This window comes from Diceros bicornis, chromosome 4 (assembly GCF_020826845.1).
Source record: "Diceros bicornis minor isolate mBicDic1 chromosome 4, mDicBic1.mat.cur, whole genome shotgun sequence".
In the NCBI taxonomy this organism is placed as follows: domain Eukaryota; kingdom Metazoa; phylum Chordata; class Mammalia; order Perissodactyla; family Rhinocerotidae; genus Diceros; species Diceros bicornis.
In genome coordinates, this window is record NC_080743.1 from 36,986,389 (window position 1) to 37,001,639 (window position 15,251).

At 35.7% G+C, this 15,251-nt stretch overlaps 1 long non-coding RNA gene across 3 annotated transcripts in view; it reads right to left on the reverse strand.

Annotated features, from left to right (window-relative positions):
- Positions 1-254: 254 nt before the first annotated feature.
- Positions 255-15,251, reverse strand: part of LOC131404215 (uncharacterized) — a 300,648-nt gene continuing 285,651 nt past the window's right edge. For 2 of the 3 annotated variants that reach the window (XR_009219750.1, XR_009219752.1), the window contains exons 2-5: positions 9,195-9,354; positions 8,965-9,063; positions 2,671-2,826; positions 255-506 (exon numbers count right to left, since the gene is read on the reverse strand). This is a non-coding gene — a long non-coding RNA (uncharacterized LOC131404215). The remainder of the gene's footprint in view (positions 507-2,670; positions 2,827-8,964; positions 9,064-9,194; positions 9,355-15,251) is intronic. The other variant, XR_009219751.1, reaches the window with a different exon arrangement.

The window sequence follows — 15,251 nt, forward strand, 5'->3', positions numbered from 1 at the left end:
AAATGAGAGTCCTTGATTTTTAATTAGAGGTTCTTGCAAGTATTTCATTCTTCTGGTAAGTTTATTGAAAACAAAACAACCAAACAAATATTAAACTTCAAACAATTTTAAGAAACCATTTGGCACAGAATACATTTCAGGAAAATCAATATTAATTTTCAAAATATTTGCTACTTGAAGACATCCTTCAAATGTAGAACCCTTTATCTTTCAAGCTTTAGAATTCAAATGCACTGATGTGCGTTATCCCTTTTAGTTCTTAAAATGACGCACAAAATATGACCATTAATGTTTTCAGTCTATATGACAAGGAAACTGAGTCTTACCGAAATTGTTAAGAGACTTGAAAAGTGGAGAGGAAATAGTTCTTTTTATTCTGTGAGCCATTTTCTGAGAATCTTCTTTGTGCTAGTCACTGAGATGCAGAAGTGAATAAGATGTGGTTTCCTTTCATCCCCTATCTCAGACCACATTCTCAAGTACTTGGAGTGCATCTTTTCTAGAATCTAGAGGAGCAAGATGGGTGAGGGTGAGCAGTGTAAACTGGGGCAACACCAAAGCACTAATTCAGAAAGGTCAAAAGCCAAGGCACGTAGCTATTCTGCTCCTTGCTTGCTGCTGGAGCCTGGAGGTCCTAGCCTGTTATATACTTCAGATGGGAAAGGTAGGAGAGCTGTACTGTCCGTCTTGTTTAACAATGTCTAATTTAATCAATAGTGGTTCTAAAATCATCCTTTTCCTCATGCCTATTGCAGGTCCTCCCACCCGCTAATCCCTTTAAGAGGCTGCATTCAAAATTGAGCCACAGACTTCAAATTCCTCATCTCTTTTCTAAATCATAAACTTTGCTTACCAGTGCTTTTGAGAGAAAGGACTCTAAGTCTATGGCTATGTAAGTAAGTTACCAGTGGAGAAACTGAACACTAAGCACTAATAGGGAGAAACCATCTTAAAGAGTCCCTCCCATACTTTCTGAAACAGCTAAGCATTTTTGACATTGATGTGCTTCTCCAGTGACCTCCAGGGACCACCCGATTGAGTCAGTATTGATGGAGACTCATCAGAATCATTTTCCAATTCAATGTGACCATTTTTGCTATTGCCCCATTCAGTCTTGTGCAACCATCCTTGTATTCTGTCAGATTTTTTCACCTAGGCAGAGATAAGCTTCTTCTCTGAAAAAAAACATTTGGACATTTTAAATCCTTCAAAAAGTCAGCCAACAGTTTCTTTTCAGCTTGAACTGATGCCTATTGCTTAGTTCTGGAAAAAATATTGTAACATAGTCTTGGCCATGAGGGCTATAGAATTGCCCACATCCCCAAATGAGCTATTTAGAGTATAGAATCTTTGCAGTTATAAGCTGTAATGAAAGGTAAGAAAGAGAGATGTAAATTACTACATTCCACAAAACTGTGCTTGGAGCCAAATGATATTGGTGATGGCAGAAGGCAAAATAGCTAATCTAATTTAGGTACTTCAGCAGCCTTTGATCTAATATTAAACAAGGCGATGGCAGACCATGATAGAAATATCAGTACAGTATTTGGATGACTTTCTAGACTATAGGGCAGCCAGGACCATTTTAGGTCTGAGCATTTTAGGAGCAATAGCATGATCCTCATTCTTATGTATGGTACAAGACTGGGAAAATAGCCAGGGGACAAGTCATCCTCCTGCCGACAAAACATCTCTGAGATATGTATCACCCCTTCAGTGGGAGGATGTGACAAAAAGTGAAATCTCCTTTGTATTGTAAAAGAAGAGTAGGCATCAAGAAATCCATTAATTGCTTAAAGGCAATAATAAAACTCATCCTGAGGCAGTCAACTATAGATTTAATCAGTCTGGAAAGAACGGTAGCCAACAGAAAATGTTATACTTTGGTTTCCTTGGGCCTGCAAAGTTTGGTTTCAGCAAATAAATTGAAATTATCAAGGTGAAAACATTTAATAGGTAAGAATATAACTACTGGGATTCACTACTCATTGTCAAGGTGAAAGAGTCACTTCCTGAAGATTGGTTTTCTTATGAGTCAATTTATAGTGATAGAAGAAATGGATTGCTTCTATTCATTTTCTCTTTGAACTTACTTTTCCCCATCCTTGGTTAAATCTTGGCTGTACTCTATCTGAATTTAGATCAATGTCAATGATAACTCTCTGAAATTAACCAAACTTTAATCAAACCCACATAGACAATTTATATTTGAGAGAATAGCAAGCCAAAAATCATTTATGATTCAGTTTAAATACCATCAACCATTTATGTTTTATTATATTTTTATCATAAAATCATTTTATTTTATTACTTTAGGATTACTATATTTACCATAAAATTATAAATATTACTAAGAGATGTTAAATTGGTAATCAACTTTTTGTGTTTTTTTTCTTCTTTTTGAATTTAGTGCATATCTTTGCCTCTTAGAAATAAGAATACAAATACATAAAAATCAAATAAACAGGATCATTATTCTACTTTCAAATACTTATGGAATATTTTTGCAATTTCTTATGCATGTTAGTCTTAGCATCAACCTTTTCTGACGTAAAAATAAAATGGTGACTCTAACCGCTTTCATGCTGTGTTAAAAATTACTTTGCACCAGGCAAACTTGCAGATATATAAAAATTATCAAAAAAGTTTCAGTAAATACACACTACTTACTCAAAGTAATATTTTCTTAGTTCCACCTCTTATGAAGCTACCTCTTGGGTATCAATGGCTGGCTTCCAATGCTCTCTTGGTAGTGTTCATTTAAATGTGTCTTTCTCATGAGGTTTAGGGAATGGTTCTTCAAAAGTCCCCATAAGGACTTCCACACTGCAAAAGTCCCTGACATGAGTTCTGTGCTCTTTATCTGGCTTCATACAATTCTCCTTAAGCCTGACTCTTCTCACCTTTATAGGGCCCAACCCTAGCTAATGCCTGCTGTGTCCATCTGGCCATGGGGAACTCACCTGTCCTTGCCATGCTAAAAGGTGGGAGTGCATGCTTTCTCCATCATCTTTTGTTATTTACCAGCCATCAGTAGCAGCTCTGTGTTGTCTCCCAGCTTCAGAATCCTCCAGGCAAGAAGAACACAGCAGTTGTTTTGTTTATATATATCCCCAAACTCCAGAATTGAAATATTAAGCTCTTACAAACACTATCTTACCATGCCTTACTCTCACAGCCACACGAGGCTGGGCCTATGGGGTTTGGAATGAAATACATGTCTCTCCATTTTATACATTCCTTCCGTCTCTCAACAACTAGGCTTGGAAAGCCTCCTCCATGAGGAAAGGTGAGGAAATTCTACAGTATTCTCCATAAGACCAAAAACCCACTAATCCTTAACTTTTTTTCAAATATCTAATCTTTTGCTTACATAAACGGGATTAGATTAACAAGTAAATGTTACAGGACAAGTTTGCCAATTCTTCTAGGGGGAGTATCTGGCTTAATTTGGAAGCAGGGGAAATTTAGTTCTCATTTTTCTCTCTATTTGTTGATCTAGTTAAAATTTTAAATCAACATGAAAGTCTCAATCAAAATTATTTTATATACTGATGGGCTAGATTATAATTGCCATTCAACCAATTATAATCTAGCAACAGCGTTTCAATGGTAAATTAGTCAATTTATTCAGCTTTTATAGTGCGTTTATTTTGGTGCTAGGTTCAGTGGAAAAGTACAACATGGTGACTCTTCAGTTAGCAAGTCAATATTTATACATATAATTCTACAATAACAGATAAACAAAAACAAGTATTATTGCTTCAGGCATACTAACTATAACAATCATTGGTGTTTGAAGAAGGGTGGGATGGGTGTAGTCTGGTATGATCACAGAAACTAGTAGTTAGCCTAGGCCATAAGTGATGTAGAAGACATGGGCCTGTGTAAGGAAAGTATTAATTCTGGAGCTGTGGGAATATACGGAGAGGTGGAGTTGGCAAGCACGGCATATGAAGGACATTGAGAAAAGTGGCTAGACTAGGTACGTTAAGAATGTTGAAAAATAATGGGAGATAGTTTTGAAGAGTAAAGAGTGAGACCTATTATGGAAGATATTAAACAGCACAAAAATATCTTAATAGAGCCATTATAGTACTTCACTTGTGGGAAATAAAGAAAATGATATTTTAAGTAATGATTTTCTAATTTTCTACATATGTTTTCACTAAATTAAGAAAATAAACTAATTAAGTAATTAAAAACAAATCATATTCTATTCAGCACATATTGAGTAAAAGCCTAGTGATAGATAATGTGGGACACAAAAAATAAGGTAATGACTATGCTTATATATTCTAAATGAGTGGTTGATAAAGAAGCGCCTCCCTATTAATGTGAAAAAGTCTAGAGATTCATAATAATAATAGTCTTGTACTATTTGGTTTTAGGAGAAGAAAAATAATGAAATTTAATGTAGAGTACAAAGTGTTATGAACGGTTTAACATCAACTAATTCATCAAACAATTATTGAGTGCCCACTCTGTGCCAGAATTGTTCTAGGAAGACAGAATAGGAAAAACAAAGCAACGTCTCTGCTCAATAGTACTTCCATTCTAATGTGAGTGGCCAGTGGCAGGAGACACACAAACAAATCCATCAGGCAGTGACAATTCAGGAGCAAGGGGAGCAGAATTACTTTACTGGGGAGGGGGAAGGGAAGATGATTGTTTTTATTTAGAACACTCAGGAAAAAGTTCAGATCAAATTTAAGCAGAGGCCTTAAGGAAATGTGGTAATGAATAATATAGATATGTAGAAGAATTCTAGTCTAGGCAGAGAGGATACCAAATGCAGAGGCGCTGATACAGGAGCTTAGTCAATGTGTGCGAAAAAAAATCAAGAAAATCATTGTGACTGGAATGGAGTGAGTGAGAGAAGAGGAGAGGGTGAAGGCAGAGAGACAAGTGACAGGATTCTGGTCGATGTGTATGTGTGTGAAGAGTCTGGGGCAAAATATATTATGCAGGGCCTTGGAGGTCCTTGTGAAGTTTTTTGCTTTTCTGAATGGGATGGCAAGACATGGGTGGATTTTAATCAAAGGAATGAGCACAGGGAGATCATTCTCGAGACTATTGCTAAAGGAGATTTTGCAATGTGAGGTCATTAATAACCTTGACAAGTACTGTTTAGAATGGCGAGGGAAAAATATGCATTATTGATATATATTTGGTGAAGAAAAAGATAAGAGGAACAGGAGACAACAGGAACGGATAACTCAGAGTTTAACTTACTGGAGATCAAAAAATAGAAGAGTAGCTCCAGAGAATGCGGCTTAAAGAGAGGTGTATTTTTTTTGTATATTGCTCTAATTTTTAAAAGAGACTATCATAACAAGTCTAAATGCTGACAGAAATATAGAAGCGAGAAGGAAAATCACTGGGTTGATGTTATTGAGTAGGCAAGAGGAGATGGATTTATTGGACAAATGGAGATGGTGGCCTTAGAAAGAAACTTTGACAGCTCTTTTATAGTAACCAGAGGATATGCAGAATACATTTGTACAGATGCAGCTTGGTTAATAAATGTGAGAACATATGACAGTTTTCTAATGATCACTTCCATTTCCTTAGTGAAATAGGAAAACATTGAAGATGGGGAATGTGGTTGAAGGAGAGAAAAGAATGTATGAAACACTTGCCTTGGAATGAAGGAGATCGAATGGATTAAATACAGGTAGTAGAATTGCTAGGCAGTACCAAGGTTCCTCTAGAGGTTGATTGTCATGAATTTAGAGTGAGACCAGCCAGCATGGTTGTGTATTTCTCTCCTGCCACATTCAACTGCCATGGATGTATGTGAGGAGAACAGAAATGTTCTGCAGTGCCAACCTCTGTCTCTACAGAAGAGAGAGGATACAGGAGTTAAGAATATATGCATTGGAATAGTTTTAATGAAAAGCCATGGAATCAAAGCCCAATAATCAAGAAGTTGGGGGTATAATGGGGAGGGAGGATAGTGAAATGCATAAAAGATCAATGGGTTTTAGGTCCTGGTGGAGACAAAGATGCTTTGCAGTTGGAGTACTCTGAGAAAGTGCTTTGGAAAATTGAAGGTGGTTGTTGGGGAAAGGTATGCTTGATGGAGAGATTATATCCGGTTTATAGTTAGGTAAGTATGAGATTTAAGCTATAACTCCAGGAGTGGATAGCTGAGGTGGTTGGACATAACCGAGAAAATCCTAAATATTGAAAAGATTATCTGCATTGTAAGTACAAATAAAAATTAAAAATAAGAAGCTTAATTCTCCGTATTGAAAATAAGGAAAGAGACTTCTCCCTTCTCCCTTTTATTTAAACATTTACTTTAGAAAACTTGTAAGTTTTTTCTCTGTCTCTTTGAAATGTATATTAATCTTTTTAGAAACTGCATAAGCCTCTTGCCAGTTTTATGACCCAAGAATGTCTTTCTCAAGGACTTAGGAGCTATCTCTTAGAAATGTAAACATCTGTGGGAGTGTAGGAGCCTAACTTCAGTGGACGTCTTCCTCCAAGTTGTAAATGTATCTCCTGTCATAAAGATATGAGAAGTTTGTTTTTCCTCTGGGTAAAGTCAATTGGCTAACACAGGTGGTTACCCCAATTACCAGGTGAATTTAGAATGGACTATGTGTGACAAATAGTGCTGTGGAGTCCTTATTTGAGGAGTAGTTATTGTTTATCTTGGAAACATATATGTAATGGGTTGTTTCTGTTTGACTATATCAAAGGAGGAGATTTCTTTCTGTCCTTGCAATCTCTTAGCAGATTGCTTGCGATGCACATCGCAATCTGGTTTAAAATTTATTCACTAATAAAACTGTTTTCTTTCTCTACTACCTTTGCAAAGAGGTTTCCTGGGTTAAGAAAAGATTTTGTTTTTAATTATACGTCCCCCAACAGCGTGGATATTAAAATCATGGAGAATTGTGACAAAGAATCATGATCCAAATCTTCCAGGGATAAGGAATGACCTAGGAGTCTATAGGTAAGTGCCAACAGAAGAATAGGGGCAAGTATAAATGGGATTCCGAGGCTTCAAATGTGTATTACACAGATGCACATCAGGGCTAAAGTATGATAGCAAGATGGGTATTTCAATGGTCATTATATCAAAAATATTTAAAATTCCCTGCCTGTAAGTTTGATTGCATGGCTTAGTATGATTAAAAACGCAGATTAAGAAATGAGTCAGGAAAGTTTCCTTACATGAAGAATTAAATATCAATAAAATAACGATTCAAGAAATGTCACAAGCCAGTACATGAATGATTGCCAAATGAGTTGTACAATTTGTGCTGTAAGTTCAGACAAGCAAGAGGTCACAAATTAAATGAGTTGGAAAGATTTTTTTTTAATTAATACGTATGGAGTATTCTCTGTATCATATCAAAAAAATCATGTCTAAACTAGCTTTCAAACTGTACCTAGGATGGGACATACACCCCATGAGGACTTGGTAAGTGCTAATTATCATAATATCAAAGGGTGAAAGGCACTTCATCTAATCCAGCCCTCAGGCATCAGGCTTAAGCCATCCTGGATGGATGACAGGCTGTCTAAATTTGAAACCCTTCCTTGAGGAACCTATTTATAATGTCTGTTTAAAACCTTTTCTTGTTTTTAAACTTAATCCCATTCTCTGTGCAATTACTTTTACTATATTTGTAGACAATTAAATCATAAAGATTAAATAATACTATTTCCTAATTATTTGCTGTTCTTTTTGGTGAATTGCTTCTTTTTCTCATGTAATAGTTGTCAAAAATTAGATATTAGACAAAGTACTCAAATAAAGCCCTGATATTCATTCATTCATCCATCCATCCATTCATTCATTCATTCAATCAATATGTATTTTTGAGCCAAGTATTATTTATTGCTACGTAACAAATTATCTCAAACTTAGAAGCTGAAAATAACACATTTATTATCTCACAGTTTCAGTGGGTCAGGAATCTGGGAGCAGTTTAGCTGGATACTTCTGACTCAGGGTCTCTCAAGAGGCCTCGATCAAGATAATGGCTAGTCCTGCAGTCATTTCAAGGCCTACCTAGGAGAAATCTGGCTTCCAAGTTCACTCACTTGTCTATTGGCAGGTCTTAAGACATCCCCCATCTAAGTTTACTCATGTGGCCATCTTCATTGGGCTGCCTCATGATACGTGGCTAATTTCTTCCAGAAGCATGTAATTTAAGAGAAAGTGAGAGAGAACATCCAATAAAAAAGCCACAGTCTTTTTTATAACCAAATATTAGAAATGACAGCCCATCACTTCTTCCATATTCTATTTTTTATAAAAGAATCATAAATTCCAGCCGACATTCAAGAAGGCGGAAGTCATTAGAGGACTGCATACCACAAGTATTGTCCCATGACTTATCCAATCAAGAACATAACCCAGGCAACATGGTGGAGGGAAAGGATAGTGGGCTTTGAGTCAGACAGACCCAACTTGGAATTCCATTCCGCCCTTGCCTCCCATGGCAAGGCACTTAATCTCTTAGAACTGTAGCTTTCTCATCTATAAAATGACAAGAATTGTAGCTACCTTACTATGTCATTGTATAGATTAAATCATATGCCTTAGGAGCTCCATGAGGATGTGTTGGTTTTTGAAGTGAACTGCTTAGTATAGTAGGTTTTCAATAAATGTAAAAGTGCAAAGAGAAAAACTTACGGTATCCCGAATGAATAAAATTCATCTTGGTAAATTATCCAATAAAGATAGGCAATTACAGACCATATGAGAAATGACTAATCTTTAGAGGCCAGATTGGGAAGAGGTGGTAGTGAAAAATCACACTGAAAGACATATCAAAGGTAAGATTTGGGAAAGTGAAAAGTATATCTTTTGCTTTGATCTTAGCCAGTTGAACATTTCCCAGGAGGAGGCCCAAGGAAAGTATTGATAGACTTAGAGCTTTAGTTACTTTCAAGGCTTTAAGGGAAAATAATAAAGAATATATAAAGTTTTCCTTTTACCTTGTCAAATACAGTCACAAATCAGACGTGGATTCGCTTGAAAGGTTGAGACTTGCTTTCAAAAAGGCCTCCTCAGCGTTGCAGAACTCACTCAGGAACCTGAAATTGGTTGGAGGAAACTGGATCGTGTCAAGTCCAGTGGAATACAAGGAAAGCTGGAAAAAAGTTCTCGCATACAATTAATGTATAATTGGTTAATTAATGTGCAATAGAATCTGAAGTAGACTTACGTAGGCATTAAAAAATAGAAATACTTAGTCATTTTATAAAATGCATGCAATTCGGGGAAAAGTATTTGATGAGGAAAAATAATTTGTTTTACTTCTTGTATTTCTTTTTATTTTTCTGTAAGTAGGATTTTGTTGTTGCTGTTTTGCTTGAACAGGTCAGCTGGAAAAATAAACAGAAAATAATTATAGTATTTTTTTAATTTTATTTTTGTGTTAACACTCATAAGAAATTAAATAGAATGAATTGTGTTGAAAGTTTATTGAAGAAAAAATAAAAAAATGAATCATATCACTAATTATTATGATTACTCTTATTGATAGATTATTCCTGTCATGAAAAAAATAATTTAGAAAACTTTTCTAAAATAATGAAACAACAGCCTAGCCTTAACAAGATAGTAGGAAGGGAATTGAATGTTTTTAATTCATGTGGTTGTTTTTATCATCTCTTTATTCAACTGTCTTCCATTATATTTATTTCTTCAAAAGAAATGAACCCAAACCCAGTCATAACTTTCTCTATCATCAAATATTTCATTCTAAGAACCATTTGTTTTGAATGACTACACCAGTGGAACCAGATAAATTCATAGGACAAAGTCTCTGAAACTCTAGGTTGTCATCAAACAAAAAAATTTTTCAGAGGATGTAGGAATACAAATAAAATGAAAGAGCAACAGAGCGATTGGAAGAGCCATACTTTGTCATAGACTATGTGTACACAAGCCAGGTCAAAACTAGATCTGATCTTTGTATTGTGATCATAATATTTATTTAGACATTCTAAGCCTTAGTAATTGATACTGGGAGTAAATAATAGTACATAATTCAAAGGATTACTATAAACATCAAATATGATAGTGCATAGTTATCATAAATCACTGGCCTGGCATGTGGTAAGACAGTCAAAATATACCACCTATTGGGGTCGGCTCTGTGGCCTAGTAGTTAAGATCAACACACTCTGCTTTGGCAGTCTGGGTTCGGTTCCTGGGTGTGGACCTACACTACTTGTCAGCGACCATGCTGTGGTGGCGACCTCCATACAAAATAGAGGAGATTGGCACAAATGTTAGCTCAGGGGAAGTCTTCCTCAGAAAGAAAAAATACAAGCTATTATCTTTATTGTTATTATTATTTGTATGAAAAGTTGAGCATTTTTTATTGAAGTATAATTGACATACAATATCCTATTAGTTTCAGGAGTACATCACAGTGATTCAGTATTTATATACATTACAAAATTATCACCACAATAAGTCTAGTTATCATCTGTCACCCTACAAAGTTATTACTATATTATTGACTATATTCCCTATGCTGTACATTACATTTACATGACACTTATTTTATAACTAAAAGTTTGTACCTCTTAATCCCCTTTACCTCTTTTGCCCGCCCCCCCAACCCCTTCCCCATCTGGTAACCACCAGTTTGTTTACTGTGTCTATGAGTCTGTTTCCGTTTTGCTTTGTTTGTTCTTTTATTTGTTTGTTTTCTAGATTACACATATAAGTGAAATTGTGCAGAATTTTCCTTTTTCCATCTGACTTATTTCACTTAGCATAATACCCTCTACATCCATCCATGTTGTCACAAATGGCAAGATTCTATTCCTTTTTATGGTTGAGTAATATTCCATTGTGTATATGTACCACATCTTCTTTATCCATTTACCCATTGATGGATACTTAGGTTGCTTCCATATCTTGGCTATTGTAAGTAATGCTGCAATAAGCATGGGGGTGCATATATCTCTTTGAATTAGTGTTTTTGTTTTCTTCAAATAAATACCCAGAAGTGGAACTGCTGGTTCAGATAGTAGTTCTATTTTTAATTTTTGAGAGAATCTCCATACTGTTTCCTACCAAGAGTGTATGAGGGTTCTGCGTTCTCCACATCCTTGTAATACTTGTTATTTTTTTTTTCTTTTTGATAATAGCCATTCTCACAGGTATGAGGTGATATCTCATTGGGGTTTTGATTTGCATTTCCCTGATAATTAGTGGCTTTGAGCATCTTTGCACGTGCCTGTTGGCCATCTGTATGTCTTCTTTGGAAAAATGTCTGCTCAAGACTTCTACACATTTTTTAATTGGGGTGTTTGTTTTTTTGATATTACATTGTATAAGTTCTTTCTATGTTTTGGATATTAACTCATTATCGGATGTATGATTCACAAATATCTTTTCCCATCAGTAGGTTGTCTTTTTGTTTTGTTGATAGTGTCCCTCTCTGTGTGAAAGCTTTCTAGTTTGATGTAATCCCATTTGTTTATTTTTGCTTTTGTTGCCCTTGCCTGGGGAGACTGGTCCAAAAAATGTATTGCTAAGACTGATGTCAAAGAGCTCATTGCCTATGTTTTCTTTTAGAAGTTTTATGATTTCAGGTCTTACATTCAAGTCTTTAATCCATTTTGAATTTATTTTTGTGTATGGTGTAAGACAGTGGCCCAGTTTCATTCTTTTGCATCTAGCTGTCTAGTTTTCCCAACACTGTTTAAACTTGAAGCAATTAATATACTTTTACAAAAAATGATAAGAACTTACATTGCTCAGCAAATTTTATGGAAATGGACCTGTATCTAATGATTAAGGCCTTGTCATCAATTCATTAAATACAAATATATAATGAAAAACAGAAAGTGAATGGCATTAAATCCACAATACATAAAGGAAATGATATTCATAAATTGGACCTCATCAAAATTAAAAACTTTTGCTCTGTAAAAGATCCTGTTAAGAGGATAACGAGACAAGCTAGAGACTGGAAGAAATATTTTCTAACCTCATATCTGACAAAAGACTCATATCTAGAATATATAAAGAATATTCAAAACTCAAGAGCAAAAAAATAAGAATACCAATTAGGAATGTTTAGAAAAAACATTAGAAAATGGCCAAAGGACATGAAGAGGCATTGCACCAAAGAGGTATGAATGGGAAATAAGCAGATGAAAAGATATTAAACATCATTAGCCATTAGGTAAATGAAAATTAAAACTGTGAAGAGATATTATTATACACCCATCAGAGTGGCTAAAAATAAAAATAAAATAGCTGTAATATCAAATGCTGGCAAGGATGCAGGAAAACTGGGTCACTTATACGTTGCTTGTGAGGATGTAAAAGTATATAGCCACTCTGGAAAATAATTCGTCTGTTTCTTAAAAAGCAAAAAAATGAAACATGTACTTGCATTACAACCCATCAATAACACTCCTGGGTATTTATGCAGAAAATTGAAAACTTATGTCCACCCAAAAACCTGTAGACAATATTTTATAGTGCTTTATTTATAATAGCCAGGAACTGGAAACAACCAAAATGTTTCTCAATAGGTGAATGGTTAAACACACAGTGATAACATCATACCATGGAATACTACTCAGCAATAAAAAGGAATGAACTATTGATATATGCAACAACTTGGATAGATTTCAAGGCCATTATGCTCAGTGAAAAAGCAAATCTGAAAAGAAAGGTCACAAACTGTATAATTGATACCAGCTCAACACAAGGTTGACATGAGGGAAGGCATATTGTAGAAAAGAATCCCTATTGTAACTTTGAATGACCTCTAACTAACTAACCCAGCCGGATATGCACCCTCTGGGAGATCTAACTGCTCTGAAGATTTTATGACTCCCACTTGTGCCTATACCTCCAACCTCTGATAAGATGATAACTTCGTTCTTTCGAGTTCCTTAGGAATATAATGACCCCCGAACAGATTGTCTATGCTGATAGCCATCATCAATGTAAACTGAAAGGTCTGGTGTGGTGACTCCCAGTCTGTTACACCAGAGGGTCAATATTCCTAACCCCCTCCCCTATAACCCACTGGACTATATAACTGCTGTCAGATTTTGTGCCCCCTTAAGATGGTTCTTTCAGACATTAGTCAGCCAGCTTCCCTCTTGCTAGCAAGCTGTAATAAAAAAACCCTTTCTCTCCTACCTCCTTCCCTCTTGACTATTGGCACGTTTTGCGGCGGGCAGAGGACCCCGCCCCCTTGGGTGGTAACAAAATTGCATTGACATGACATTCTCAAAATGACAACATTATAGAGATGGAAAACATAGCAGTGGTTCCAAGGGGTTGAGGATAGTGAGGGTGGAGATTTGACACACAAGAAGTTACACAAGGGACATCTTTGTGCTGATGCGATGGTTGTGTATCTTGATTGCGGTGGTGGTTACATGAATCTACACATATGATAAAATGACATAGACCTACATACACATAGTGTACCAATGTCAATTTCCTGGTTTTTATACTGTACTATAATTATGTAAGATGCAACCGTTGGAGGAACTTGGGTGAAAAGTACACAGAACTTCACTGTACTGTCTATGCAACTTCCTGTGAATCTATAATTATTTGAAAACTATTTTTCAAGTGGGTAAAAATATAAGCACCTCTAATTCATCAACTCTTCAAAAATATAGTCAAAGAACCTTGTCAAAATTTTTCTGAAGAAGTCCTTCTAAAGAACAAGGTAATAATGAAAGTGGTTCTTCATCTTTCAGTTTATCACACACAAAAAAATTAGGAATTATAAAAATGGGATATGAATTTTGTATAGTGCATTGCGACATTGTAGCATGTTAAATCAAACTATATATTATTGTTTATTTTGCAATTCAAGTTTAGACGATATTTAAGATGCACTGAGTCCTGTATTTCAGGCAAACTGCTAGGCACCTTTCTCGGAATAATTTTATTACCCTCATTTTATGTGTAACTGAAAAATCCAAGATGCTACATAAATGTTCCTATTTCAGTGAGCAAATATGTCATACTTGTGGAGGTTTAATTCAAGTTTGCCTTACTCCAAAGCTTCTGTTATTTCCAGTATAGTTTACCATAGGCTATTTTCTGTTTTACGCTCCATAGTTATGTTACTTACAGTTGCCTAAATATGATACTTTCAGCCATTTCTGGAAAGAAGTTGGGCATCAATCTCTAAGATTTTCCAACAAATTTTCCCTTAACCAACTTCCGTCTCATTGCTTTTGTGTGAAAAGTAGTTTGACTCTCAGAAGCTTTTCTAGGAACTTAAGACAAGGTAAGGAAGGGCTGCAGGCCTGATTTCTTTTCTCTATTAGGGGCTCTTGCTCTTCACAGTGGAATGATTAGACTGCATTAACAGCAGAATCAAACCTTGCTCTAGCCAGCTCCCTACAGAGAGACTGTTATTCTACTGCAGCCCTGGAGCAGCTGTTATTTCTCAATCAGGTGAACTTCTAAACAAATAACTAACCTTGCATGGGATCTTCTTTGGAAGGATAGTAACAATTTTTTTTAACACTTCTTTTGCTGTCCCCAGTGAAGTTTTCAAAGTGTATAGTGTACTGGTTATCTAAAAACCCCAGGTTGATGTCTCCACTGGCACTTTAAAGAAATTGTTAGCCTTCACTGAAAAATTTAGACCAATAAATTTCACCATGTATTAGATGTTTGCATCTAGTTAGTTTTTTGGTGACCACCCAAGGCAGAACTCCAGTCTGGGATAATTGATCTCTGACTTAGGCTCAATTTCATGCGTTGCGATGTTTTCTTTGTCTTTCTAGGTCCATCCAAACTCCTCCTCCTATCTCTTTTCCCACTATTCTCTACAGAATCTCCATTCCATGGGCAACAATCCCCACACATTCTCAACATTCTCCAGCAATCTCTTGTCCATAACTGGAACCTGAATTTCCTGTAATATTAGTTTGTCCTTGCATTCTCTTTCAGTGCTAACCCTACCGTTCTCTACTTAATTCAAGAATAAATGGGGATTGAGTTTTCTTTAATTATCCACTACTGCTTTCATCCTATATAAATGTCTTCCATCTTTAAAAGCTCATGGTATATGACCAGCCTATCCTGTATCAATCTTCACTCTCTTCATCTACCAATTTTCCAATTTATCCCCTTTAAACCTTGATGATTAGGATTTCCTCTGGCCTCCTCTTACATGACTTCATATATATGAACAGTCCATGCATAAACCTTATACAATTATTTGTCCATTTTCATATTGTAGCTTTTTATCTCTAGTCTTCTTATA